The following is a 25,289-nucleotide window of genomic DNA, read 5'->3' on the forward strand; positions in this document are numbered from 1 at the left end:
TGTGGCACATGTGTAGAAGGCATTAGTGGGCGCACAACAAGTTGAGAATTTTTTGTTTCAATAAAATGAAGTAGTACATGGACTTGATTGGGCACTTGCTATGATGGAATGATGAGGGATTTTGGAAAATTACTTATTTTTCTCATCATTAGGTCTTCTAGATTTAATCTCAAGAAGGCATTTTTAATTAAGAGCATCGAAGTTTTTTCAAAATCTTAGGACACTTTTATGCCCTGTCCGGTTACCAACCTAATGTTAAATACCAAGTTAGTATTCTTCAAAATTAGTTGTGCTTTGACAACATTCTCAAGAGGGAAAACACAACATGTGCTTCGCTAAGGCCCCTTTCACAAGCAAGAAAATGGGTGGTCCAACCATAAAGGTGGGCTAATTAGTATGAGCCTTGGTGCACATCCTATCATGCACGTTGGTGGGCATGCAAGAATGAGGATTAACTTTGATGATTTAGGCTCTATGGTGTTGCTTGGACGTATGGGCGACCTCTCCATCCATTCCTCCTCTCACCCATAACAACTTTTAAAAATATTATTGCCCCTCATTTGTACATATACTAAAGGCCCTTCCCATTTGTGACCCACGTACATGGATAGGTACACTCTTTCTATGAGGGCTCCCTACCCACACTACCTATGGGAAATTGGCATCATGTTAGTGAGAAATATTTGCTTCTCTAATATTTGCTTACTTGTTTCTAAAGATAAAAGGATACTCTTCTTGCCAAAATTCTTTGGAAAATAAATAAAAATTTGAGGATGTTTCTCTGATATGCATTGCAAACGCAAAGCCTAGGCATATGAGTGCTTATACGCATAACTGATACCTAATTTCAAACTCCTAGAAACACACACACACACACACACACACACACACACACACACACACAGAGAGAGAGAGAGAGAGAGAGAGAGAGAGAGAGAGAGAGAGAGAGAGAGAGAGAGAGAGAGAATCATTGTTCACATATCCTGATTTATAGTGTAAATTTCTCCGTTGACCATAAAATTTTAGAATGCAACTTTCAAAATGAAAGAGTTGACATCTTTTTAGATTTCATTTGGATATCTTAGATTTGGGCATAAACTATGTTTTTACAATAGTTGTTTTGAGGAGTGGAGAACACTTGCAAAAATAGAAAGAGAATCTCTCTCTAGCTATCCGTGCCGGCGTGGATGGCTAGAGGAGGGAGAGGATGGGCGAAACAGAATGAAGAAAGAGTGAATTTGGATACCTTAGATTTACATTGGTTTAAAGTATATCATTATATTGGGTACATACTGGTACAACCTTTATTATATTCAATACTTCATGGGATACGTCCTCGGATCCCATCCTCAAGTTCCAATGCTATGCTAAGATTGATCTCTAGTAAAAGGCGGATGAGAGATTCGAACACACAACGTTCGCATGATCTCCTAAAGTTCAATTCACCTAGCCAACCGGACATCCAACAATTGATGTTGTCTCAAGAGATCCATAAAGTTAAAAAAAAAACAGTTTTACCTGCTCTGCACCCATAGCCCCCATCGATCGCCCTCGCATCTCCCTCCCCCCTCCTCTCTCTCTCTCTCTCTCTCTCTCTCTCTCTCTCTCTCTCTCTCTCTCTCTCTCTCTCTCTCTCTCTCTCTCTCTCTCTCTCTCTCTCTCTCTCTCTCTCTCTCTCTCTCTCTCTCTCTCTCTCTCTGTGCGGACTGCAATCGGCACCTCCAGTCTGGCTTTTTTCCGCCCGCATCTGCCAAGATTCGTCAATACTGGCTTTTTTTCGCCTGTATCTGCCAAGATTTGCCAATAGTGGCTTTTTCCTGAATCGTGGGCACATACTCAAGTCAATGCAAATAAAATGGGGGAGTGGAGAATATTGAAGGAGAATCTCTTTATAGCCATCCGCGCCGGCGTGGATGGCTAGAGGGAGGGAGATGATGGGTAGACCTAGAAATTGGGGAGTGAAAAACGCTTGCAAAAATAGTAGAAAAATCTCTCTCTACCCATCCACGCCGGCATGGATGGCTAGAGGGAGGTAGAGGATGGAGAGAGAGAGAGAGAGAGAGAGAGAGAGAGAGAGAGAGAGAGAGAGAGAGAGAGAGAGAGAGAGAGAGAGAGAGAGAGAGAGAGGTTTTTGTTGGTGCTTTTCTGCCTAAGGTGCTATCCCGTTGTGCCATATCAATAGCTATGGCATCGAAAAAGGGATCACAACCGTAGCTGATGCAAGGTGCAAGAACTCGAGAAGGTGCAAGGTCCCTCTGATGCGAAGTCTGTCAAAGTTGGCTCTTTCTGGCAAGATTAGACCGTACTTATTCATCTTTTGCGGAGGTTTGGATGCAAGCTATGCAGACACAATGCTTTGGAACTGCAGAAGATCGTTCCCACACTTGAGGCCCACAATGTTTGTGTTGTTTTTGTTGGAATTGAGAAACTTGGTGTTGAGGAGTTCCAACAGGGTGGCTTTTGAGATAGAGGCTTTACATTGATAATGGCAAGAAGATTCACCAGACACTTAGCATAAAATCAGTGATTCTTAGCACAGCCAGGATGCTTTTTGATGTGAAGGATGCTTTGAAGAAAGTTAGTGTTCCCAGAAACTTGAAGGGTGGTGGACGAAAATTGGGTGCAACTTTTGTGATTGCAGAGGGAGGGACAATGCTAATGGATCACAGGCAGAAAGATTTTGCCGATCATCCATCTTCGCAGTCCATTCTCGAGGCTTGTGGGGTTGATCAAAAGGACTTCCCTAGCATGGATAGGTAGAGGGAGGGCTAAATGGTGGTATTGCAGAGGGTGGTGAGAGACTTGGGCGGCGCAGGCGTGGCAATGGGGGGGTCTGCAAGCGCTGCAGAACACAGCGGGCGAACAACAGTAAATAGGGCGCCATTCTCCAAGAGAATGTCAGCATAGAGAGACAGTCATGCATAGAGGTTAATTTTTTTGTAAGAGAGAGAAGAAGAGAATTTTAACATGGTAGGAAACTATCCCAAGAGACCTTAAAGATCTATCCGACGAGGAGAGTTGAACTGAAGAGAGAGAGAGACGGCCGTTGGGTTTGCAATGGAAGTTGTGTATCGGGGCTCCAAGAGGGAGCAACACGGTCAAAATTTAGAAATATCTTGGATAAGGGCTTAGATATTCCACCAAGAAAAAAAAGGAATTAACCTTTCTCTCACCCAAACTCGTTTGTTTCGTTGATATCTTTCTTCTCTTCTTCTTTTTCACTCAAGTGCAAGAAACACCGTCCTTGGTACACCACTAATAATGATGATAACTCTATGAACCTCACACTCTTACATTAGTGCACCCTGATAAACCCACCACCCGAATTAAACTTTTTCAATATCACCTATGTCAACACCACCAAATTCTTCCCCGCAATGGTAGGGTAGCCAAAGTGAACATATACCATGTAATGGGGTTTCTAAAAAGAATGACCACACAGTCGGAACCATAGGACGAATACTATTACATTGATACAGTAACTTCAAATATTAAGTTTGTGTGTGTGTGTGTGTGTGTGTGTGAGAGAGAGAGAGAGAGAGAGAGAGAGAGAGAGAGAGAGAGAGAGAGAGAGAGAGAGAGAGAAGTTTAAGCTCCTCTTTCCCTTGCACTCTTGTCCTTTATGACAATAGAGGAAGTGGAAAGGAGAGTGAATTTTGGGTATAGAAGGTTGTTTCCGCTAGCCAAAACTTGTGACAAATGAAGAGGTTGTGGATATAGGCATGGCATCCGCATTATACAAACTACCCGATTTCAAGTCACGCCATTTATAGAGTGGCAAGGAGCCTTATTTTTTTCACATGCGGGTAGGGGTATGGGAGCCACTTGATTTTTTTAATCCCATTTTTATGGAACAAATTGAATTGTACAATAGATTTTCTAGCCCATAGGAGACACTTTGCACAAGCACATGTTCAAGGAGAGCTCTTTGCACAAATTTTTTGGGGAGGTGCTAGTAGTAAAAAAGTGGGAACTTGTTTTATTGCTTGTTTTAAAGCTTGAAATACATATAAGAACCTTGATTGATTTTGGTTTCTTGATAATGTACCTTGTCTTGTCTTGCTCGGTTTAGGGATCGCTCGAAAAATCTCGCTCGAGGTAAGGCATTCCTCGTAACTCCTATTTAAGTTTCTATGAACAAAGCATGTGTTTTGGTTTATATAGCCAGTGTTTTTCTTATGGTTTCCTAGGCTCATCTAGTTCATGCTTATCTACTATGCATAAACTTTAAAATAATTGGTACTTGGCTTGTATTTATGACAATGTTCTGCTACGATGGCTGATTTGCTTCGGCTATGGGAGCATGGCTTGGGCTGGTGGCTCCATCATTTTTCTTCTTTGTGACTTTCGGGGCCATCGCACAGCTCAAAGATTAAAATTAGTAGGAAAGTTCCTCGTGCTAAGCGCAAGTCTGAGGGCTTGTTCAGTCAACATCCAAATAGTTTAATAACCTTAAAATCTAGGGTATAGTAGACCTAATTTCCCCAAAAATTATGTGAAAAATCTGTGCACATAAAAATCACAAAATTTTTTCCAGAGATGAATCAATGATACAAAAACTTGGATCCGATAAGTACTTAACCCTTAATTAGCTAATAATTAGCTATTGATTAGTAAAGTTTATGGTCATAGCTGATTTTATAGTGTCTAATTACTAATTAATTGAATTTAATGACTCATGAATGATTATGTCCAATTTGCTTGATGATACAGGCAATTCTAGGTCCATGCGTGCACAGATAGAGCAAGTATGAGTGCGTAATGAGCATGCATGCAAGATTTCTATAATTTTTAGATATTATTATCATTCCTAGAGGCTTTATGATGTGAGAATCATGCATGCAAGAGTTGCATGCTACATAGCATGAATGGTTACGTAACATTCTAGAGAGAGAAAAATCACTAATTTTGATAAGAGAGAGAGAGAGTCTTTTGAGCATAAGAGAGTGTGTATGCATAATGAAAGTTGATTTTGTTTACCTTTGGATTATCGCTTTGCAAGCCTCAAGGCATTGATTGCAAATTGCTCCCTCATTGCCTCGTTAGTCGTCTCACATGAACCACCTCTACCTTCATATGTGTGTGTGTGTGTGTGTGCGCGCATGAACCACCTCTACCTTCATATGTGTGTGTGTGTGTGTGTGCACATGTGTGTATGTGTGAAAATTCAACAGAGTATCCTTCTCCCAAAGAGCTCTCAAAGCATGCAATGTACTTCGTGAGGGGCCTAGGGGTTGTTATATAGGGTAGGGGAGCTCGCATGCAGACTGGAGTGAATTGCAGGTGGTGGGAGGTAGGCCTGCAAGATGAGAGGGCACCCCTTGTTGAGAAATGGGCATGTGGAAGCCCATGCACAGTCCCCCGACCCACCCTTCCATTTTTCCCCTTTTTAGTTTTAGGCCCCAACTTTCAAGTGACCTAGAATACACATCCGGGGTCGGTTTTGGGTGCCATCAAGTGTATTGGAAAGCTCATTCATATTGACACGCACTTCTATTGCCTACATATGAACCCAAAAGTTCACAAAAATGGATACTTAGGTTGAATGAAATTGCACCTTTAACAATTTGTCAATGGTTACAGTTGTTAACGGGGCCAGACACATTACATTCTCCCCAACTTGAGAATCCAAATGTCCTCATTTTGGGAGAAAATTTGGGTAATCTATTTTAAGGGATCGTTCATCTTCCCCGATAGCATCATCTTTAGGAATTCTAGGATTCTATCAGGTTGAAGCTCAAGAATTCCTTGGGTGGGCATTACAATGTGTTCATCATCAAGAACATGATATGTGCTAGAGATGTATTTCTTTAATTTGCTAACATGGAATACATTATGAACCTTGGGATGAGAGGGTAGCTTGAGTCTGTAGGCTTGAATTCCTATGTTCTTTTCTATCAGATAGGGTCCACAATATCTGTAGCTATGCTTCTTATACTTGCCAAAAGATAGATTACTTTTCTTTGGATTTACTCTCAAGAAAACTTGATCCCTAAGCTTGCAGGTTCTTTCTGATCTGCTTTGGTCTGCATACTTCTTTTGTGGCTTGAATGTCTTTACGTATTGCCTTAGTTTGGGCCTCCATATCTTCTAGCATTTTCTTGAAAGCTTCGACTCTTATAGTTGGATCTGAGAAATTTAAAGGTGATAAACAATCCTGACCATAAAGTGCGCATAGAGGTGTCATTCCAATACTTTGATGGTGGGATGCATTATATGCATATTCCACTAGGGGAAAGTATTGCATCCACTTGTTAGGTTCTCTTGCGGAATATGCTCTTAGGATGTCTTCAATGACTTGATTCACACGTTTGGTTTGACCATCGCTCTGAGGATGATAGGTTGTACTAAAATCCAACTGGGTACCAATGGCTGTAAACAATGAAGTCCAAAAGTTGGAAGTGAACTTAGTATCTCGATCGCTTACTATTTGTTTTGGACGTCCATGACGTCAAAAAATCTACTTGAAAAAGAGCCAAGGTTACATCTGAGGCAGTATAGGTAGTCTTTACCGAGATGATGTGGACAATTTTAGTCAGCATATCCACGACTACCATTACGAAGTCATATCCTCCCTGAACTTTGGGTAAGCTGGATACAAAGTCCATACTGATACACTCCCATTTCATTTGAGGTATATCCAATGGTTGAAGTTTCCCTGGGATTTTTACCTTTTTAGCTTTAACTCTTTGGCAAATTAAGAATTGGAAAACATACTGTAGTACATCTCCTTTCATTCCTTGCCAATAGAATCTCTTCCTTACTGCATTGAGAGTTTTGGCATAGTCGGGATGTCAAGATGTTGGGCTATCATGAGCTTCATAAAGGATAGTTTTTTTAAAAAGGTTGCATTCTTTGGCACACACAATCTATGTCTATAATATAAGCACCCATCTTTGACATCATAATGTTGTAATGATGCTTCATTCTAAGGTGTCTTATCCTTCACGATAGCAAGTTTCTTCTGATAATTGGGGTCCATTTGTGCAACTTCCCTTACCTTGGTCAAAATTGGATTACTAGGCATAGAGATTAATATTACAAAGGCTTTACGGCTCAAGGAATCCACTATTGAATTCTCCTTGCCTGGTCTATAAACAATTGCAAAGTCAAACTCTTGAAGTAATTCAACCCACCATTGTTGTTGCATATTGAGTAGAGGTTGAGTAAAAGTCCACTTCAAGCTTTTTTGTGATGAGTCACTAAAGTAAATCTCTGGCCCAATAGATAATGCCTCCATTAGATTTAAGGCATGAATGATTGCTAATAATTCAAGATCACGAGTTGGATAATTCCATTCATGAATCTTCACCTTCAGAGAGGTAAAAGCAACGGGTCTTCCTTCTTGTGTAAGCACTCCACCGATTCCTACCATTGGCATCTGTTAACCACTTCAAAAGGCTTTGTGAAGTCAGGTAACTTTAAGCATGGAGCTAAGGTTACCTGCCATTTTAGAGTTTCAAAACTCTCATGTCATTCAGCATTCCATTGAATCGTTGTTCCCTTCTTTAAAAAATTAGTCAAAGGGGCAGCAATTGCAGCATAATCTTTGATGAAGATAAAATACCAGCCTGTTAAACCAATAAATCCTCCAATTTCACTAACATTTCGGAGTTGTGGCCAATCCACAATATCTTTAACCTTGGCTGGATCCACTGAAATTACATCTTTGGGGATGAAAAGATACACTTTCTCTCCTTAGCATATAGCTTATGCTGGCATAGGATCTTTAGAACTTTTTGTACATGACCCTCATGTTGTTCTTCCTCCTTTGAGTAAACTAGATATCATCAAAAAATACGAGGAAAAAATCATCTAGGTGATCTTTGAATATATCTTGCATAAGATGATTGAAGGTTGCTGGGGCATTTGTCAATCCAAAAGACATAACAATGAACTCGTAATGTCCATAACGAGTGTTAAATGCTGTCTTTGAAATGTCTTCTTCCCTAACAAGAATCTGATAGTAACCTAACCTTAGGTCTATCTTTGTAAAGACTTTAGATCTGTGAAGTCAATCCAGTAATTCGTTGATGCGAGGGATCGGGTACTTGTTCTTTATCGTAACTTGGTTCAATCCTCTATTGTCAATATAGACTTGAAGAGTTCCGTCCTTCTTCTTCTAAAATAGAGCAAGTGCTCCCCAACTTAAATTGTTGGGTCAAATATATCCTTGTTCTAATAATTGGCAAAGCTGTTCTTTTAGCTCAATCACTTCAGGTAAGGATATTTATAGGGTCTTTTTGATAGAGGTGCACTTCCTGGAAGAACTTCAATTTCATGATCTATATCCCTTTTTGGTGGTAGCTCGATGAGCTCCTCAGGAAATACAAAAGCAAACTCACTTAACCATGGGTTTTCAGTTTTTGCTTTTCGAGGGTCCACTTTGTTAAGCTTTACTACCTAGATTTGCTATCCTTATTTTCTATGGGCTTTTAGGAGTCAACTAGCTTTAACTAACTAAACCTTTGGAGTTCCCCTCTTTCCTTGGATTAAAGCTTCTTCCCCAGTTTTACTCCTAAAAATTACTTTTCATTCTGAACCCAAGATCTTGGCTTTGTTTGCTACTAACCAATCCATTCCCAATATTCTGTTGTATATCCCAACTAGTAAGGTTCTAAACAATGCAGAAGTGGGTCTTCGCCCTAATTCAAAATCTAGGACTCCCACTGTATGTCTAGATATAACTGATTTCCCATTTTCCATTTCAACTATCATAGGGTTGGTTGGATTATGGGATAGCCTTAACTTTCGTAGGCATTTAGGAGACAAAATGAATGCGTGCTTCCACAATCAATGAGAAACGAGAAATATTCACCTTGGAAGTTGACGGGTGTTTGAATAATTGCAAACTATTCATGAGCTCGTGGATTGTCAATAACAACATGGAGGGTCGCTCTATCCATTTCTTCCTCTAGTATGGGCTCTATTCTTACCACATGAGCACGCCCTCAAATAGGTCTTCCTCTGCCATAAGCTCTAGAAACTCAACCATGGACTCTTCCACCGTCCGTATGCACGTCCGCCTGTTCTTCCTCCTTGATTATTCCACCAGGTCTAGCTTCAGTTGCTGCATTAAATGCCAGGCAAGGACATGGTCGCTTGTAATGACCTAGTTCATTGCATTCAAAACAACAGAGCTCTCTTTGCCCTTGGTTTATGACAGATGTTGAATAACCTTGGGGTCTCTCCCTTGGAATCTGGCTAGGTTAAGGGTCTCACTATAATTGAATTGGCTGGTTGAAATCTCCTTTTCTTGGCCAAAGGATTAGCACGCAACATTGCATCTTGTAATGATGTGGGTTGCATGGCTTCAAGCTGAGAATCCAAAGGCACATTTAATTCTTGGCAGAATCATGCTACTTGCTGCTGATTTCTCAAAATCGGTCCATACCTCCTCAATGTAATAAACTTGGAGAAATACTCCTCCAACGTCAACTCATTTTGCTATGAATCAAAGAACTCATTCATCTTCAAAGATTGGTGACCAAGGGGCAAATATCTTCCTCTAACTGCCTATTTGATTTCATCCCAAGACTGGGAATCTTTTGCAACACCCTTGTCACGACAGTACTGTTTCCACCATAACTTTGCTTCTCCAATCAACCGAAACATTCCCAGCATGGATCAATTTGCTTGCACCGTCTTAGCGGCAGTAAAGTAGCCATCCATGGATTCTATCCATGCCTCAACATCCTTTTCAACATTAGCCCATTCACCCTTCAAAGAAGGGGGCTGCATGTGCTTCAAGAGCAACTTCTTCTCTTTACTTCCGTGTAGAGAGCTGCTTGGCCTTCCATTTGTTCTTGGTTTTGGTACACAAGATAGAAGTAATCTCTATCTTCAACGGGTTATCCATTAATCACTTTTGAAAATTGACCACCATCAGTGACGTAAAATTTTTACTAGAGCTTGATTCATCATTTCACATGCATCGACAGGCTTTCAGCCCGCAGCATTTGTCGCACCAACGACTATCTTAAAACATACAGGGATAACCAAATCCCAACAAGCTCATAAGTAAACTATTTATCACCACTCAAGAGAAAATTTATGAGAAAAATCGATGTCCTTTATGTATGTAAGAACCTTTTACAACGATGGGGTCCATGACATTATTGCAAAATTATGATAATAAGTTTAATTTTTTGACGTATAATCATAGCCATGATATTCTTGTGCGCTCTTTGGATAGAAACGTGGGGGTTCTCCAGCAGGGGCTAGAAGTCGATAAGTGGCGGGGAGGTGTGGTAATCAAATCGTCCATCCCTTGCCTGAGAAGTGGCTATTTCTCCCCATAACAACCACTCTATCTTTTGGAACGGTTGCAAAATGACCTTGTCATAGGCCCATCGATTGAGGTTAACGCTTTCGTCTACAATCATTGTATTGAAGTTGGTTGGACAAAAGATATAGTAATGGACCAGCTTCAGCTCTTCACACCATTTGAGGCGGCAAAGATCATTCCTCAAATTTCCTAAGCTTTCGGCCCTGATGGTGAAAGTGCCTCCATGAACCCACCAGATTCTGTACCATCCTCACTGGATCTTGGTAAAATGTGGAGTGGTCAATACTTCTAGAATCCTCATGACTGTTTCCCAAAATTTGTAATCGTTTGATCGACATGTAGTCAGATACATGATGTTAAATATTTGAAATCACATGTATGCCTCATGCAGATCCTGAAATGTGTTATATATATATATATATATGTAAGAATACGAAATCAATTCAGTAGAGTAATTTGGAAAACATAAGAAAACAATAGTGGATATTAAAATAATTCCTTTCTATCTATATCCTATCGTTAACCTAGGTTTAACCTAGGCTCTTATACCACCTGTAACATCGTCGACCATCTAACATCGGTGGACTGGGAGAGCTTAGCGCATCCGCTCCGACTCTACAATGGAAAGTAGAGGAACGATCAAGTGAGATGCCCTAACTCTACATATCTTTTAGCAAGATCACCCTAAAAGGGGTTGCTTATCCGTTTTGGAATCGCAAATAACTAGAACCCTTGGTTCATAGACTGATGCTTTTTTTCTCATCGAGTGTGAGGCACAACCGTCAATTGATCCCCTAAGGTTAGGGCTTAGTTCCATGTTATCTATTGCCATTTAATTAAATCCACGTTCGTGGAAAGCACTCAACTTATCGGGTTCACCCATTTGACGATTGGTTCGAGATCGATCCCCGCTTTCCACCCACACACACTCGTATCTTTGTTTCCTAATTACTACCACACTGTGAAACATTTACAAGAAATTCCTTAATTAAGTTTCCACATGATTTTCATTCTGAAAATCATATTTTCAAACATCACCAAGATAGTCTTTCATCAGACAATTCTATTGAAAACAGCCTACTTATTCAACTTAACGGCTGATCACGGTCGACCTGCAACAACAAGATTTTCCTCTACACCCAACAGAGCCTTTGTACAAAGATTTTCTTATTCATAATCAAGTAAAGATTTTCTTATTCATAATCAAGTAATTAGTTCAGGGCAACAACCCTTTTTGGGCAACAACCCGGAATCGTGCACCGACACAGCATGGGCACCAACCAGCATCATGCACCAATGCGGCATCAAGATGCCATCCAATTGATTTAGTCTCTATTCCAATATAGCAATCCAATTCTCTTTCACCCAAACTTGATGCAAACAGTAACTCCTATTCAAGTTTATATGAACAAAGCATGTGTTTTGGTTTATACAGCCAATGTTTTTCTTAAGGTTTCCTAGGCTCATCTAAGTCATGCTTATCTACTATGCGTAAACTTTAAAATAAATGGTACCTGGTTTGGATTTACGACAACGTTCTGCTACGGTGGCTGACTTGCTTTGACTATTGGAGCATGGCTTGGGCCGCGTTCCATCAATGTTCTTCTTTGCAACTTTTGGGGCCATCGTGCATCCCAAACATTAAAATTAGTAGGAAAGTTCCTCGTGTTAAGTGCAAGTCTGAGGGCTTGTTCAATCAACATCCAAATAGTTTAATAACCTTAAAATTTAGGGTCTACTAGACCTAATTGTTGGCGTTTCAAGCCCGGATTTAGTGTCAGCCCGTGGGAACATCTCCCAAAGGCATGCAGTTCAAAGAGCCAGTTTGCATGACAACTTTTGCTATATATTGTAAGGTTGTACAAAGGAAGATAATAATATAGCGTGTTTTTTCCCTTGCAGTGTCAAATATCTCTCTCCACTCTTGTTCATCCCTCTCGTTCTTCTCTCTGCATGCTCATCATGGCTTCTCGTCTACTTCGCCATCATTCCCCATAGGCTGTGCACCTACCACCTAGTATCAGAGCTTGTAAGCATTGCTGGGACAACCTCTCAAGACGCTGTGGGCACATCAACACTGGCGGACGTTGCAGGCAGACAAGCATGGGCATCTCAAGACGTTGGTCAACGGCTAGGGTGTTGGCAAGCGAAGGCACATCAACCTCGGACAGGCAGGGAGCACTAGACTGCATCTCAAAACGCTGTCAAGCACAGGTTTTCAAAATGCATTATAATTTCTCAGTGAGCTGTCGAGGACGATTTTCAAAACGGCCTTGTCAATAAAGGTGAATGTAGCCTTCAAGGTGATTCTTAGCAAAGTGGTGGTGATCTTGGTGGTTTTGAAAGTGACCAATTTAGAGTACACAGAGATACTCCTCTAGTTTTTAGTGTGCAACATGTCCAAAGGCACATGCTTGTTTTTGGTTGCTTGGAATGGCATGCACTTGTATGTATCCATTCTTAAATGACAGTATCCAAAGCTTTACATTGGATATGTATGCCATCTATGCCCAATTTTGTGGCTTTTCTTGTCAATCGGATAAAGCTAGCAATGAGGCAAGCGATGAAGAACATGAAGATCTGCTTTCAGAATGCAGGACAAGATTTCACAAACTATTTTTACCAGTTTAGTGTGCTAGATTTGTCATATTTTATCTATTGTCAAAACCATTATACAATTTTTAGTCAAAGCCTTGTTTCCAAACAATCAATTTTTTGTTCAAGTCGTATTTTGTTCTGCTTCTCATGAGGTTACTTGGTACACCTTGACCTCAAGGTTTGGTAGTGAACTAAAAATTCCATTTATTAATAGCTAATTTTTTGACCTACATCCTATCTGTTCAAGGGGGGGTTTACAATCATAGTACCAGGTTATGGATACACAAAAAATCCTTGGTTGTGAGAGAACCTAAAACTCACGGTTGACGACTACACCAAAAACTTGAGGTATCATGAGTGGTCTGTTTAGTTCGGGCTTGAGGGGGGGGGGGATTGTTGAGTTTTCAAGCCTGGAATCAGTGTGTTAGCCCATGGGAACATCTTCCAAAGGCATGCAGTTTGGAGAGCCAGTTTGGATGGCAACTTTTGCTATATATTGTAAGGTTTTACAAAGGAAGATAATAACATAGCGTGTTTTTTTTCTTTGCAGTGTCGAATATCTCTCTCCTCTCTTGTTCATCCCTGTCGTTCTTCTGCTTGCACGTTCACCATGGCTGCTTGTCCACTTCGCCATCATCCCCCATAGGCTGTGCACCTAACACTAATTTCCCCAAAAATTACGTGAAAAGACAATTTTTGTATGTAATTTGTTAGAGATTTATTTATTAAAAATCATGCATGCACAAAAAAATCACATAAAATTTCAATCGGATGCGTACTTAATACTTAATTAGCTATTGATTAGTAAGATTTATAGTCTTAGCTGATTTTATAGTCCCTAATTACTAATTAACTAAAATTAATGACTCATGAATGACTATGTTCAATTCACTTGATGATACAAGCATTTCTAGGTCCATGCGTGCATAGATAGAGCAAGTATGAGTGAGTAATGAGCATGCATGAGAGATTTTTGTAGATTTTAGATATTCTTATCATTCCTAGAGGCTTTATGCATGTGAGAATCATGCATGCAAGAGCTGCATGCTACAAAGCATGAATGGTTACGTAAAATTCTAGAGAGATAAAAATCACTAATTTTGATAAGAGAGAGAGAGAGAGAGAGAGAGAGTCTTTTGAGCATAAGAGAGTGCATACGTGTACCAAAATTTGAATTTGTTTACCTTTGGATTCCCGCTTTGCAAGCCTCAAGGCGTTGATCGCAAATTGCTTCCTCATCGCCTCGTTAGTCGTCTCGCTTGAACCACCTCTACCTTCACAGGTGTGTGTGTGTGTGTTTATGAGAGAGAGAGAGAGAGAGAGAGAGAGAGAGAGAGAGAGAGAGAGAGAGAGAGAGAGAGAGAGAGAGAGAGAGAAAATTTAACAGATTCTCCTTCTCCTGAAGAGCTATCAAAGCATGCAATGTATTTTGTGAGGGACCTAGGGGTCCTTATATAGGGTATGAGAGCTCCCATGCAGATTGGAGTGAATTCCACGTGGTGGGAGGCAGGCCTGCAAGAGGAGGGGGCACCCCTTGTTGAGAACTGGACATGTGGCAGCCCATGCACAGTTCCCCCACCCTTCCCTTTTTTAGTTTTGGGCCCCAACTTTCAAGTGACCTAGAATGCACATCCGGGCTCGGTTTCGGGTGCGATCAGGTATATTGGAAAGCTCATTTTGGGGAGTACAACGGGCACTTATCGACACACACTTCTATTTCCTATGGTTGAACCCAAAAATTCATGAAAATGGATACTTAAGTTCATTGAAATTGCACCTTTAACAATTTATCAATGGTTACAGTTGTTGCCTGGGCCAGACACATTATAGGTGTACAAGAAAAAGTACATGAAAAAAGATTACGAGCCTAAGTTTAAGGCTAGATTTTTTTCTAAAGGCTTTAAGCAGAAGAAAGGCATAGGTTTTGACAAGATTTTTTCTCCAATAGTCAAGATGAGTACACTACATCTTGTGCTTGGTTTAGTAGCCATTGAGGACACGGAATTGGTCCAAATGGATGTGAATCCAATGTTTCTTCACGTGAATCTTGAAGGAGTTGTCTAACATGAAGCAACCAAAAGGTTCTGAGATAAAGCCTAAGAAGCCAACAAGGGTGAACTGCTGTGTAGACAAATGTTTGTATGGTCTAAAGCAAGGTTCAAGGAAGTGGTACATCAAGTTTGACAAGTACATTCAATCCCAAGGTTATGTAAGGAGCCAATAAGATCATTGCTTATGCACAAGGAGGTTGAACGACGGCTCCCTCATCATTCTTATCTTGTACGTGGATGACATGCTTATAGTCGGGAAGTCAAAAGATGCGATTGCACTTCTCAAGAGAGATTGTAAGCATGGAATGTTTGAATGATTGCCATATTCCCGAGGGATTCACCATGGAAAACTTGCCGCACCACGTAAGTGCAGGGGAGGGGGGTATTTTTACAAGTTACATAAGTGTATAAGTTAGGGACAGGCCCCCAACAATTTATCTCCCAAGCTTAAAAATAAGGGAGGGGGTATCATATTTAGGGGTGGGGGGTTGGAACAAGTGAGAAAAGGGGAAAATGAGAGGAAGTTTTTGTGTTTCAAAATCATGGCTTCCTAAAAGAGTCTGCCCTCAAACTTGTGAGTCAATAGCTACAAAGATACATGTAAGAACTAACACTGCTTTGTATCAATTGCTTGTTGTGTGATTATAGTACATTTTTTGAGGGATGAAAGCTATAAAGAGTTTGTATAGATGCAAATTTACACGAAGAACCTAACACAACTTTATAACCATGTTTCTTGACTAATTTAGATGGGTTAGAATTGAACGAGTAGCTAGAGTGCAAGCTGAACAAGCACATAGTTTGAAAGTCAAACTAAGAAACATTGAGGGTACATCTAGTTATCAACAGAAGTGGTTCCTTAGTACATTTCCAGTCACTATGCTACACGCTCTTTGACTAGCTTTACTCAATTAGATCACGTGAGACATAGATTTTATATGTAAGATAGGAGTATGATAGTTTTTTGCATCGATTGTCATATAAGCATAGAAAGGGGGGTCATATTTCCTAATATGAGTCGTCTATAGGGGTTTTATCAAAGTTGTCCGCTCGCAGGTGGCGTCCTGTTTTGTATATAGAGTGAATCCCTCGAGGCCATATTCTTCGAAAGTTGCCAGTCTCATGTTTGCCATGGTTAGCACACGACCACATATTGCATTTGTAGTGGGAGTGGTCAACAAGTATATGGAAAATCTAGGCCAAAATCCATTAGGAAAAATATGAACCCTCTAGGGGCCCTTTGGGATTAAGGTTAATTAGAGGCCAACCAATGAGAAGAGGGTGGTGGACACACTCTATGCCCTCAAAAATGTAGGGGGACAAAGTAGTCTTACACTTTTTAAATGGGCTCTTACCTAGTGAGAAGGTGGGGTGGGGAGGGGGGGGGGGTGGGCCATATGGAACCTCCAACTTCCCTCCTTTTTGATCCGGTTTTGAAAAAATCCCAAAAATTTGAAATTTTTCAAAAATTTCAAAACTCAAATTTCATCTTCTGAAAACCCCCCTAAAACTATTTTATGGTCAAAAAAGCATTTTTTGATCTCAAAAAGTCAAAACGTGCATCCAAAAACCCTAAAATTCAAAATTTTAAAAAAAATTTTAAAAAATCTTTTTTTGCTATCCACAGCTCCCCCAAAATTAGTTATTAGGCAAAAAGGGATTTTCTCTCTCTAGAACCTCTTTTCCAACCCCTCCTTGGTTGCAACCATCACACTCATCCTCTACTCCAACACTCTCTCTCTTTACACCATCTCCATTGCTGCAGCAAGGAAGCTCCTCTCTCCTCCCCTACCACCTTCCATTGCCACACCAAGCAAGGCTTATCCACCTTCTCCTCCCAGTGCCACACCAAGCAAGGGTTGTCCACCTTCTCCTCCCATTGCCACAAGGGTTGACCATTTTCTCATATCACTTTATCACACCTACATTGTAGCAACAAGCAAGGTTCTTCTCCTCCTCCTAGTTTGGTTTGCTCAACCATGGCCAACTCTACTTCGCAAAGGCGACCAAAGGATGAGGTCACAGCACTTGCATGCCACAACACTAGAGGTGTAGATGATGAGTGGGTGCCACAAGAGTTCACCAAAGGTGCTTGGGTATACATGCAACCATCTGCTGTTGGCCCTCATCGTGTGCGGAATCGTGCAAACTTGGATCTTCATTGGAAAGGAAAGCTCCTTGGCTTCAAGAACCGCAAAGACAAGGGGACCATAGCCATTGTGCAACATGTTTTCTCAATGTCAACCATGCACTTGCAACAACCACCTCGATTTCCAACACATTGTAAGTACATGTTTTGAGAATACAAAGCTAGGTGTGAAATCACAGTGTAATGTTATTATGGATTCATACTTAACATTTGTCATGCATTTATAGTCATATTTCCATCCACGTTGGTGGAGGAGCAGCCACTACATAGTCTCTCCGGCACATTCAATGCTATACATGCGGATATTGGAGCAATAATGTTCCCGCATCTTTGCCCAACCAAATTGGTTCAAAGAAGGATTTTCTTCTATTCTCACTCCTATATTTTCCCTACTTCTACACAAGCATTTGGAACGCTTGAACCCATCAAAGTAACTTCCTTATTAAGTATGGAGTGGCCGGTCCCAGATTTGTGGTCGGTAGCATCTTTCAAGCAAAAGATGATAATGGATGTCCAAAACTCTTTGAAATACTCTAAAGCTTCTAGGTCTGTGGGCTTGAGCTGGTGTTTGCCTATTCATTGTTTTGTGCACATTTTTAAAGAGTTTGGATTTGTGGAGACTACCACAATGCTTGTATGTAAAGATGCGCATTACGAGGAATTAGGAAGGCTTTTAGAAGAGGACTGGGGTTTTGTGGAGGGCATGCACAACGGGGACCGGTACCGTTGTAAGGTTGGAGCTTCAGGTATTGGAATGCGCTATTTGAAATCCCGCACCTCCTTGTACATTCGATTTCACTATGATCGTTGGATGTGCAAGCTTGGAGTGTGGACTCCCTTACAGGGTGTAGATGGCGCTATTGCAAGCTTTGACATTGCAGTGAAGATGCCCAACGATGCTTTGGAGGCAGTCCAAGTGAACAAGCATTGGACTCTCAGTAATGTTCGAGAACATTTGGTTATTATGGGTTTTGAGGCCCTTCAACAAGCACAATTTCGTTTACAAGGTCACAAGGTGAGAATCCTTCCACCACATTTTCAATACATCATGGTTTGTCGATCATTAGATGCTTATTGTAATGAATGTCCGCAGATTGGGAAGAGAATGGAAGACAAATTGAAGGTCGAGGAGGACTGGGGGATAGATGGAACTATGCTATCGATCTTATAACTTTGTAACTCTTGCAATTTTCATATTGATCCCCGCTGTAATCAACATGATTTGCTTCGGCAAATCATGCCTTTGAATATAATTTTTTGCATTGGGATGAGAAATCATTTTTTGGTGAAAGTGCCTTTTTTTTAATGTCTTAAAAAAAGGGTACATTATAAAAGGGGGGCCACCTAACTCATTCACTATTTTCACTTTTGCAACTCCTGAGCTCCTCCACTCTCTATCCACACCCCAGGCTAAACATGGATGCTGCCACAGCCTCTGCATCTGTACCCACATCCACCCCTTTGTCACGCTTCATCCTCTTCCTCGAGGACACCAAATACAAAGGGAAGTTGGACCTCCACACCTTTTTTACTCATCTCCCTGACCTTGACGCCACAGTTGCCCTTCACATGGATGCATTTGAGGAGATTTCTGCGTTCATGGAGGAGCACATCATAAAATATTCTGTATCTATCCCCCCACATGCAGGGATCTGGGTGCCTTGCGATCTTTTGCGCTATATACACAAAGGTGATCGCCCATTCGCCAAGCGGTTGCAACGATTCCAAGAAATTGCAACCAATGCAGGCCATTACTTGGACGAGCAAGCCCCTGGGGTGTCAGCGCTCAAGAAGCGCAAGTTGGGGGTGGAGTACCTTTCTCGGCTCGCAACATTTATCTTCTTGGTGAGCGAGGAACCTGATTTGGAGGAGCTCCGCTTACCACACCTTCAAGTTGGGTCCTTTATCAAGGACACCAAGGAGCAGCAGGTTATCCCCATGAACCCTGCAGCGGAATGAAAAGCACACCAGCTGGAGTACCCTAGGGGTCTTGAGGAAGTGGTTGAGAAATCCATAGTTGCGGCTGGCCCTAGTGACACTCCAGTGCCACTACCACTGACGGATGTGGCTATCCCAGAGGTAGAAATTAGCCGCTTCTCCTCAGTGTTAGTGGATGGGGAGGAGTTTGTGTTCCTGCATGATTTGGAAAAAGCATTTGGCCTGCGCATGGATGAATGCTTGAGCGTGCTATGCAACAACAGCAAATGTCCCTTAGACAATACGCCAGATGCCCTAGAAAGCAAGCTCTTGCCAGATGGGGACTCTGTTGCTGACACTATTGCAGTTGTATGTGCGGAGGTCCTGGCAGCAGAGCAGTTGCACGTGGCTGATGAAGATTTCCAAGCCACGCAAGCCAAGGTTGAGGCTGCTAGGATGCCTATGCCATTATGCAACCTCCCATCTGATGATCCAAAGCTTGTATCTGTGGTGCATGGGACCATTGACTTGGATGCAAAGGGCAACAGGGAGGAGGATGACAAGGAGCAGGAGGTAAACTGTATCCTAATTTTCATGTTACTATTTTATCCTTCGTTGTCTTTTTTCTCAACCTTCATCGGTTTATGACAGGATGTTGTGGAGGTTGATGATTTTGCTGCAAGGACGGGTGGCAAGCGGACGGGCTTTGGACCTCAAGCTTCCCTTGCGCATTACCTCGGACAACTCCCCCCTGGCGATGTGGCCATTATCCATAATGAATTTCCTCCCCAAGCCCATTTTATGACTTGGTCGTTAAAAGCTTTGAGTAAGTTTTTGTGTTTGAGTACCATTGCTCAAACTGCGCATCAAGTGTTCCTAGTGCGTAGATCCCTTGTATGCACAGCGTTTGGCACTGGCTTTCGTGGTAAAGTGCTTGCCCAGATAGGGATACATGCTTCCATTGGCTCAACTGACCCAAATGCCATAGCGCAGTCCCTCTTGACTGGGGAGTTGCCTTACGCGCAAAATAGGCGCCAGGAAATGGTCAAAAAAATTCTGAACTCCTTAGATACATGATGTAAAATCACCGTGCTAGAAGGAATAAAAAATATTTGAAATTGTCTCTCTATATTGCAAATTCTTTTCAATCTGATTTGTCAATCTTGAAAATTGTTTCAATTGGTGATATGAATTGTTTTTTGACTTTGTTATTTCAAGGTATGTAATTGCAGTCAATTTGAGTATAATTGTGATTTTTAAGTACCCTAGGGGGTTAGATTAGCCTATAAGGTGCAAAAAATGCATGGCCACAAGGGCGCGCAAATGGCCCATCCATCAGTTTTGGATGGGCCATTTGCGCGCCCTTGTGGCCAGGCATTTTTTTGCCCCTTATAGGCCAATCTACCCCCTAAGGTACTTAAAAAGCACAAAGTTATTGCAATGGATTGGTTTTGCAGCATTCATTTAAATGCAACCTTTTTATGGAAATTTCAGTATATGTTCACACTCAAGGACATTAGAAAAGCTCAAATCAATTATGAAATGAAGTTTCCAGCAAACTATCACTTGCTTTAGTTCTACCTACTACACCCTTGCACCAAAAAGTCAAATTACATTGGACACTTGGTTTCCCAATATGTTATTTGTTTTGATATCCTATAAGGAATTCAAAGCTTGAAATGACAAAAAAAAAGGTGTCCATAAGGATCCATATAAAATATTGATGCAAAACCAATCCATTGCAATAAATTTGTGCTTTTTAAGTACCCTAGGGGGTAGATTGGCCTATAAGGGGCAAAAAAAGGCCTGGCCACAAGGGCGCGCAAATGGCCCATCCATCAGTTTTGGATGGGCCATTTGCGCGCCCTTGTGGCCAGGCATTTTTTTGCCCCTTATAGGCCAATCTACCCCCTAGGGTACTTAAAAAGCACAAATTTATTGCAATGGATTGGTTTTGCATCATTCATTTAAATGCAACCTTTTTATGGCAATTCCAGTATATGTTCACACTCAAGGACACTTGAAAAGCTCAAATCAATTATGAAATGAAGTTTCCAGCAAACTATCACTTGCTTTAGCTCTACCTACTACACCCTTGCACCAAAAAGTCAAATTACATTGGACACTTGGTTTCACAATATGTTATTAGTTTTGATATCCTATAAAGAATTCAAAGCTTGAAATGACCAAAAAAAGGTGTCCATAAGGATCCATATAAAATATTGATGCAAAACCAATAGGTTTTAGGAAATTTGGTTATTTTAAGTACCCTTGGGGGTAGATAAGCCTACAAGGGGCAAAAAAAAGGCTTGGCCACAAGGGCGCGCAAATGGCCCATCCATCAGTTTTGGATGGGCCATTTGCGCGCCCTTGTGGCCAAGCCTTTTTCTGCCCCTTGTAGGCTTATCTACCCCTAAGGTTACTTAAAATGCACAAATTTACTGAAACTGACTACAATTACATACAGAACTTGAAATTACAAAGATAATAGACAGAGTAGGCACAACTGTTGATCATATTGTCATTGGAAAGTCAAATCATTACAAAGATAAGGGTGTGTAATACAAAAAGAGGGGTAACTTCGGCTAATGCTCGAAGTCTCGTCGCAATCGTCATGCAAGCTGCATATCTTTTGGCTGTATTGTCACTCGCTTTGCATGAATGGCACATAGGTTGGTATCTTCCAACACTGAAATGATGTGGGCCTCTGCAGCTTCTTGAATAGCCTCTAGCGCTATTGCTTGCATTCTATATTGATTTCCATAGCTTTGAAGCACTTCCTTCACAGTGCGAGCAAAGGGGGCGCGTCGAATCAAGAGCTCCGTCGTCTTCTGGTAGTGGCGGATTTCTGCAAATGCCCTTGCTATTTTTCGGCGCCGCTGCGGTTGTCTTGGGGGCACTTGCACATTTGCTGGCGGACGGCGTGAAGGCTTCTTGAAAAACTTAGACTTGCGTCTGTTTACATGCTTAGGGGCTGGTTCTGCAGCCTGTTCTGATTCTTCCTCTTCCCTTGGTTGCCGATCTTGTCGTGTGGGGAGAGCTCCCTTGCCTTGAGGCAATGTCTTCCCCCCAACGGCCACCCGGTGTGTGCGCGGTATGTTTTCTCGCAGACATGGTGGCTCACTCTCTGATTCGGTGTCTGTATTGACCACCCGAGTCCTGGATGGTCCTGCTTGTGATTGGGGGCGCGACGGCTGCTCCCTATCGTACTCTAATGTTTGCTGGCCCTCTGCTTCTCTCCAACGCTGGGCACGTTGCTTCATTCTCTTTCTAGGTGTTATATCTTGAGGAGGTGGAGATTCAACAGTCCTTGATGAATCTCGTGCCCTACCACCATGCCCACTACCAGAAGAGTTCCTGGAACGGCCAGGTGTTCGTGGCCGTTTTCTTGTGCCTTTAAGCCATGACGGCTTCTCACATCCTTGGAGGGTGTTTTTGTTGGCAGGCGGATGCTCTTTCGCGGTTTGTTTGGTGCGCGCCATTTCGTTGGTAAGAGCTCACCTATTCTTAAGAAATGAGTGATTTATGAGAGCATGCAATATTTATAAGGGCCCATTTAAAAAGGGCCCTGTTCACACTAATTTTTTTAAAAGAAGTATTATTTTTAAAATAAACATGTCACTAAGAGTTGGACCCTACGTTCACGTTTAGTGACTCGCGCAGTATCCACTTTGATCCTTGTCGCACTCTGCATCGCCGCCATGCAGCATGCTTGGTGGGACCTTGCGACATTTGCCACTTGTTGCTATGCTCTTGACGACTCCATTTACGCACTTCAATAGCAATCTTGGATTGTCGCGCACGCTCCATTGTGAGCTTACGAGCAAATGTTGTGCGAAAAAACCAGTTGAACATCTCCTCCAAATAATTGGATTGCACCATTCCACCACCATGTCGAGTATTTTTGAAGTACACTCCCCTTGCTCGATAATGGGACTTCTCCATGCCTTGAGTGCTAAAAATTTCAAGCGATCCATACTTGTGCATAAAAAATGCACCATGCGCAAACAAGATATGCTGTTCACATGAGCAAACGATCCACATTAGTAAATAAAAACAATCCCTTGTAATGAATACACCATGAATGACTTACCATGTAATGTGTGATGTTATTTTCACCCCAAGAAAGGGTGAAGACCTTGGTAAAATCCGTCAAAGCTTCTTGAAATGATTGCCGTTGTTCTTCTGTTGTGCTGTTAAGGCTCATAAGCTTGACCATTTTATCAAAATGGGCCCAAACTTGCTTGCGCTTGTTTGCAAGCTCGCCATTTGAATCATTGTCAGTAGTAGCTTTGCATAACTCCTTCCAAAGCTCCCAAAGGTTACCTGCCTGCTGGTTGGAGCTGCTTTGAGCATCATATCGACTTGGCTTTCCTTGGGAAACTTTCTTCAAAAAGTGTCTAGCTTTTTGTCCACTCATTGACACTTGTTGAGCAATTTCATGGGCCTCCCCTGTGTTCTTTGCAGCAGCTATAGACACATTTCCACCATGACAGCCAATGGAATTCAAGAGTACCTCCACTCTTTCGATCGCTTCCTGGGACTTTTCCAACGGTTTCATTGTGAAAGCATAGTCAATGTGGAGCTTCAATAGCCTATCAAAAATACGCATGAATGCGTGTAATGTACAAAAATGTACATTCGATAGAGGAAATTGAAAGATTGGATTCCAAGTGTGGTCCTTTTGATCACGGTCTGGGGCATTGAGCATGGGACATCTCAGAATAGACGCTTCCCATTCTCTACCTTCATCTCCGACATCATGACAGTCTAACCCTTGTTCTCCATGCCCTTGCCATGGAAGCATGTAACTGGCCTTTGCAGTGCTCTTATGTGATTTTTGTCCATTAGGTTTGTACCCTCGAGTGCAAAATGGACAAGGCATGAGAGAAGAAGCCCCTTGTTTGCAGCCAAGCAAACACTTTATGGTCTTCAAATCCCCACCTAAGTGCCACTCCACATCATAACTACCAAAGCCCTCAATCTCCAACTTCTGACCTGCAATTTGGGAGTGTATTACTTCTGTGATCCATGGAGTTCTCTCAAAAATCCACGAAAGTACTCCATTGGTCTCTTTGGGCACCTCAATAGCACCCAACCACCAAATGTCTTTCTCTGATTGCACGCTAAAAGATAGGGTGGGATATGGCTCGACTGAATCCCTTCGCTTGGTTTGCAGAAGGGCCTCGTTCATTAGAGTGACACTTAGCCTCTCTAACCTTCGGCCTTTCACTATTTGAAACTCATCGAGTTTCAGCACAAAAGCGACTTTTGTGCCAAGCACTACAAAATAAATAGTGCTAAGACCTTAAACTTCAGCTTCTATGAAAAGAATAATACCAAAGAAAAAATTGTTCCACATTGTGTAAGGAAAGCCCTTATTCGAAGGTCTTATGGATTGTTTCTTACCTTTTCCCCTTGTCTTTGTTGCGCACGAAGCATAAAGGGAAGTTGGCATTGTGTCCTCAATGTGTAGGTATGTCCCAATGCGGGAGAACACATCTTAGTTTGTGGCCTTCTTTGCGAGCTTGACCTTGTGAGGAACGGGAAATAGGTTTTCCACAATGCCATGTTCTTTGAGGGCATCCTTTAGGAGTTGAAAAATAGCCTGATAGGCTTTGGTGCTGATTCCAGCCTCATCACAAGCTTGTTGAACGTCATCATCATTAACCACATTTCTTAATTTACGCATAAGGTCCTTGGTGACTGCATCCTTAATGTGCTTACCTCCAGGTGATTGTAAGATAGAAATAACGTCCTCGGTATTGAGACAACTAGTGAGAAGGTTGACTTGATTATCTTAGCTTGTTCCACCGCATGCCTCCTGGATGAAGTTTCTAGCAACAAATAAACATAAATGTTAGAAAATAGTGTGAAGTAAGAATGCAACATGCAAGTAAAGACCAAATCACCTTGTGGCTGTAACTCGTCGTTTGCGTGCTCCTCCGGAATATGCAAGAGTTTCAATGGATGAATACGGGCGTTTGCGTTCCCTTGCACCAAGGGGTGTTTCTTTCAAGTATGTGATGGTGTTGGTAAGCTTCTGGATGTGGGATTCCTTTTCTTGCATTTGTTGTTCAAGACTTTTAACTACCCTCTCCGAAGAGGCAACACTCTCTTGTAATGCCGTCGTCTTGAGGTGAAGAGCTTGACATTCGTGCATCCACATATGCAAAGAAGCACCTGCACCCATACACAGCCGCTTGCAATAGCCTAACAAGCCTGCTTCTCCCCTCCCAAGAAATTGAAGAAATGTGGAAAGGCTATTAAACGGTGGATGGAAGCG

At 41.8% G+C, this 25,289-nt stretch overlaps 1 pseudogene; it reads left to right on the plus strand.

Moving 5' to 3' along the window:
* Positions 1-2,018: 2,018 nt before the first annotated feature.
* On the plus strand, positions 2,019-2,760 carry LOC147421688 (uncharacterized; annotated as a pseudogene).
* The last annotated feature ends 22,529 nt before the right edge of the window (positions 2,761-25,289 follow it).

This window comes from Adiantum capillus-veneris, chromosome 27 (assembly GCF_014529385.1).
Source record: "Adiantum capillus-veneris isolate H3 chromosome 27, ASM1452938v2, whole genome shotgun sequence".
NCBI lineage: Eukaryota > Viridiplantae > Streptophyta > Polypodiopsida > Polypodiales > Pteridaceae > Adiantum > Adiantum capillus-veneris.